The sequence below is a fragment of the Amblyomma maculatum genome, chromosome 1, assembly GCF_055883805.1.
Source record: "Amblyomma maculatum isolate TAMU_Amacu chromosome 1, ASM5588380v1, whole genome shotgun sequence".
NCBI lineage: Eukaryota > Metazoa > Arthropoda > Arachnida > Ixodida > Ixodidae > Amblyomma > Amblyomma maculatum.
The window spans coordinates 248849083-248854427 of record NC_139344.1 but is presented as its reverse complement, the minus strand read 5'-3'; the positions used below and the strand labels follow the sequence as shown (position 1 = coordinate 248854427).

The following is a 5345-nucleotide window of genomic DNA, read 5'->3' as shown; positions in this document are numbered from 1 at the left end:
CTTCGCACTACATGTCCTGCCCATGTCCATTTCTTCTTCTTAATTTCCACTAGAATGTCGGTAACTTGAGTTAATTCTCTGACCCACTCTGCACGCTTTCTATCTCTTAATGTTACCCCTACCATTTTTCGTTCCATAGCCCTCTGGGTTGTCCTCAACTTAAGTAGAAGTCTCTTGGTTAGCCTCCAGGTTTCAGCCCCATAGGTGAGTACAGGCAAGATGCAACTGTTGTATACTTTCCTCTTGAGCGATACCGGTAAGCTGCTAGTCATAATCTGCGAGTGCTTGCCAAATGCGCTCCATCCCAATCTTATTCTTCTTGTTATTTCCTTTTCATGGTCCGGATCTGCGATTACTACCTGTGCTAAGTTATGTCCTAAGTTTTATGTTATGTGTTTAGCTTTATACATAACATAAAAACCTTTTTCTCCGAAATTTGCAGAAAAAATTCAAAAAGTGAAAGAAAAGGGGGCATGAATATCAAAATAAGACAGCAAGAAAAATAATTCAGAATACTAAAAATATGCTACACTGCCTCTTTTATTACTAGTAAAGATATGGTGCACCTATCGGCAGATTTCTTTTTTTCGTAGTGCTGTTCGGAAGCAGTGGTCATTCTTGACTTCCTGCAGCAGTTGTTGAGAGTCTCATGTACCTATTCTCCAAATCACACTAACAAAATGCAGCGAAGCCCAACTGCCAAAGAAGTAATAATTTACGTTCTGAAGTTCATTTCGAAGGTGTGCTGTTCTCTCAGAAATATAGCTAAGTTGCTGAAAACACCCATTTTTAAGCTCGGCCTTCCTCTACTCATTTTACAGTTGATAGCATTGGCATTTCCAAACCTTTCAGGATTTATGACTGGATTATTTGGTGATATGTTTTCCAGAAGGTGGGAGAGTTTGCCATCAAATTTGAAAATCTGCTATAGGAGCTCGGTGTTCAAACTCCAGTCGATTTGCTTGAAGAAGTTCCACACTTGAAGTTCAGGAGAAGCCATATCAAGTAGTACCAAGCTTTCATTGCTGCTGAAACCCAGCGAATGGAAACAGAACAGTGGGAACACAAAATGAGCACGTGTAACTGACCAAGGGCGATCAGAGATTGAAACTAAGCTTTTCTTGGCCCCTAGCTGAAGTTCGAGGCTGACATTTGACTGATTCATCATCTGAGCTGAACTGAGAGCTAGTAAAATTGTCTTCAAGAGACTTCGCTACTGCTCTCATAAAAAGAAAACTATAGTAGAAGCAGCAGAATCGTGTGAATGGCGCCAAAGACCTCTTTATTTCGAATAATTTTTAAATGTCGCACTGTGCCAGAAAGAACAAAAAAAAAAAAAAAAAACAAGCTGCACACAAACAGAAACTATGGTTGTCACAATAGCCCCACTGCGGTGGTGCAGTGGTTAAGATGCTAGATTACTGTGCCGGAGTACCCATGTCCGAACCCAATCGCTGGCGGCTGCTTTCCATAGACCTCCACTATGGCACCCATTTCTGTCTTTCCACTTTGACTCCCTCCTCCCTTCCCTTACGGCCCAGTTCAGGTGCCCACAGAAACAAGTGACAGATTCTGTGCCTTTCCATCCCTGTGAACTAGTTACTATAACTACTTTTGTCATACTATCTGCCTAAATGGGGCTACATGTTCCAAACACGAAAATTTACGTCTGCCAGTGTGTGAGAACCATCATTCAGATATGAACGATTGGCTTAAAGCGGTCCTGAAAGGTATAAGCCCTAATCCCTTAATTTGTTCCGGTATTATCTCACACATAATCATCAGCATACAACCATAATCTACCACATTGTGCCTAAGACCACCCAACATGGGTATAAAGCTCTGTTTTAACCAAGCTGTATGAACGTGGAGTAGCACGTCTGATACTGGATCCAAGGGTCTCGGAGGGTTCTATTCCACCTCACCCTCTCACCTCAAAGGAGCTGCCCGAGTTAGCAGCTCCAGATAGCGTCGTCCTCTCTTTTCTCGATTCTTTGTCTCTTTTGCGCTTTTCCACAATATGAGCTCCAGCCAGTTCGGCCATATCATGTGGCCTCATGACATCGCAGAACCAGACAACCAATCAGTGCATGGCCATGTCACCTGCCAAAGGCATGGTTGTGATTTTTCTCAAGGGTGACGCCTTTTACGCCACCGCAATAAAGCAACCATTCTACAATAAGTCACTTCTTGTGGAGCACTTTTCACTACTGCTGCTGCATTGTATGATATGGGCAGTTCAAATTATGTCCCCTCTGTAAAGAGCAGTTTGTTTGCACAGCCTCCTATCCGATGTGGATGTAGGCTACAATACAGCACACAACAGCGGTAGGGCAGACACATTAAAAAACATGGCAGCCCTTACGAAAGCCAGCTGCTCTTTCAGCTGATAGAAAGTCCAAGATTTTCCCAATTCTATTATCTTGTAGGCAATGGACAGTAACCCGATCAGTTTAAGTTTGCAAGTGCTTGACAGCCCCTTTTTTTATAGATTATGGTACTGTTAGGATCCTTCCAAGATTTTAATACGCTTGAGGTCGTGAGGCACTACACACACAAAGCAAGCAGTTTTTCTAGCACAATCTCCCTACCACTCTTCAAAGATCTGCAGGTGCCTATCCATACCAGCCGATTTCCCTCTTTGCATTGCTTCTAAGGCTTTTTTACTTCCTCCATGACCAGCATGACGTACAACCTGCTCACATTACTGCCCGTCATCCTGACTGCTTCAGGGAAATGTCATCAGCAAATTGCAGATTACTGAGGTATTCTCCATCTACTCTTATCCCTGAAGGCATATCACCTAGCACATAGTACAATAGATGCTGTCAAGAGAGTACAAGAAGTGGCCGATTCCATGCCATGTTACCTAAGACAATGCCATGTTTTAGACACCATCACACACAGATAACATTTTCTCGGAGAACCACAGCTGTGTTACCTCCACAAGGGATCAAGTTTTCTTCTATATGACAAACTCTCCAATAAATGTCAGGCCTGTTCAGGTATTAATCTGTTACTTTAATTCGCAAGGCTAGAAGCTAGACTGGCAAAAAATTGCAGTCACACATTTGTGCGTCCCACCTCCCCCCACTGCAAATCATGTGTTCCAAACCACCCAGAATGATTTTCAAATAATAGCATATCAGCAAATGCAAGGGTGACAATATACAACAAGATTAAATACATTGCAAGCAAGGTGTTTTAAACTTAACTGGGAGCACGCTCTAAACCTGTGGAAGCAGTGAGAGTATCCATTTGGTCACATCAGTCACAGCTCACTGCACTACTGAGGTGGCGGTGTAATCGAACTGGCGGAGGGAACTCGTTCCTCGCCGCCAAGAATTCGTTGCCTCTGCAGATGTAAATAAATGAGAGTAATACTGGAATTACATTTAGTTTGCATAAATTCAGCAAACTCACTCACAATAGAATTTGGTTCGAGTAAAGCAAGTGAGAGTGCCTGCTGCAGAAGGAAAAAGGTAGCAACGAGACTGGCTGTCAATGCTAGCACAAATACAAATATTTAGCACGCTTACAAAACACTGAAATAGCAACAAAAAGAATCTAAGTTAAATCACTTGTGCAGTAAGTGCCCAATATGCTGCGGCTTGCATGGAACTGCAATGGAGAGTGCTTATAGCAGCAACTGCCAAGCTCTACGACAGGATTACGAGGTACTCTCAATGGTGCCTCACTCTCCCACAAAACATGCCAGCTCAGATTAATTATTGCTCTCTTTTCAAATAAGGTGTCAATGGCCTTGGCAGCAGCTTGAAGCCAAGCACTGCCAACTATTTATGTTGGAGCAGGCAAAAGATATATATATTAGGGAACTCTGCGGTAGCAACATATATCCAAAGTGTTAAATCTATATAAACAAGCTCAGTGAGTTCCACCAATGCAGTTATTTCGGCAGTAAAAGGACAGATATTGTCACAGGCATGAACCTATGCTAGCTGAGGAGTAATGAAGTTACCCTCATTGCTGCATACACCGAAATAAGTGTACTTGACAGTGGAAGGTCTGAGCAAATAAGCACATGAATTCGGTCATGTATATAACCACACTTTTGTAGCCATTTCATGCTGTGCAGTAGGCTTGTTGCACTTCGGGCTTGTTGCACTTCGAGGTTCAGTCCGCACAGGGCCTACTTACGTTTAAACTATCTCTCAGCTGGCCAGCAGCCCCCCTTTTAGCAGTCCGCAGATATTACTCATGTATTGCAGCACTACCACGTATGGTCTGTACAGATGAGTGCCACTTACCTTCCAACAGTTTTCCGAAAGAAGCCCGACATTTTCTATGGGCCGAGCCGCTCCATCGGTTGAAGCTGCGAGGAAGGCAATAAAACCCCGATTATAAACCAGCGCGTTCACGCAGCCGCACGCAAAAATGCCTTATACTGCCCAAAAAAATATAAGCGAACTCAGAAATAGTTTTACGTTATCTTTTAGTCGCCTCATATGTCCCAATACTCCAGTGCATCCGGAAGACAACAGCAACCGGCGACCGATCGGCGCACAGCAGCAGGAATGGAAGTTGTTCCAAGCGAAATGAAACGACATCGTGGACGCCATTACGCAGTCTCGTCGTCTCCTCACGCCTTCGCCCGGAGACTGTCGCGCGATTACGCCACGTCAATAATTGAGGATAACGCATGCTTGCGCTGCCGTGCAAAAACTCGTTAAAGAAGCTGCAATGAAGGCGATGGCAGAAAGACGACAAATACTTTACTTAGAGTTCGCGGGCATGTATGTACTACGACTCACCGCAGTCAGTAGGACTGCACCGAGGGCTGCGCCCTTGAATTTAAGGCTATATTCCACGAACTGAATCCGCATTTCACCGAGTTTGCATCTACCGGGATGATGGCCCGCGAACTGCAGCAGACCGACGCATGAAAGACAACCTAGGGTGCCTAGGGCTCGCAAAGCGCAGATGCTCGTTGTCTGAAAAGCGCGCCAGCCTTCCTTCTTTACTTTGGGCGGCTCAGTGAACATCTGGGTTTGAGGCTTACTTCTAGAAAAAAACAACCACTAAAACTTATTTGACGTCACATCCGTCCAGAAGAGCAACTTATCCTCCTTTCCACTTTGGTCCTGGGCGCGCATGCGCAGTTCACGGAGCCGGCTCTCTGCAAGTTCAGCTCTCTCACACGGCGCCTGTCTTTGCCTCCCCTCCTCAGCGTGTTTGCGACGCGACCTTGCAGCTGGCGCCTTTGTGAAAAAAACACCGCGGGGGATCTGGAGACCAGGCCATCCAGCCGTCCCGTTCGAGGAAAAAGGGGGGGGGGGGGGGGGGGGGTAGCGGCACTGTCCCGGAGCAGTGTATAGACCGTTTAC

General features: G+C 45.1%; 1 long non-coding RNA gene across 1 annotated transcript; it reads right to left on the bottom strand.

Moving 5' to 3' along the window:
- Positions 1–1357: 1357 nt before the first annotated feature.
- LOC146206183 (uncharacterized) lies at positions 1358–5121 on the bottom strand. Its single transcript, XR_014704377.1, has 3 exons — positions 4773–5121; positions 4269–4333; positions 1358–3355 (listed from the first exon to the last, which is right to left on the bottom strand). It is a non-coding gene; the product is annotated as an uncharacterized LOC146206183 (long non-coding RNA).
- Positions 5122–5345: the final 224 nt, after the last annotated feature.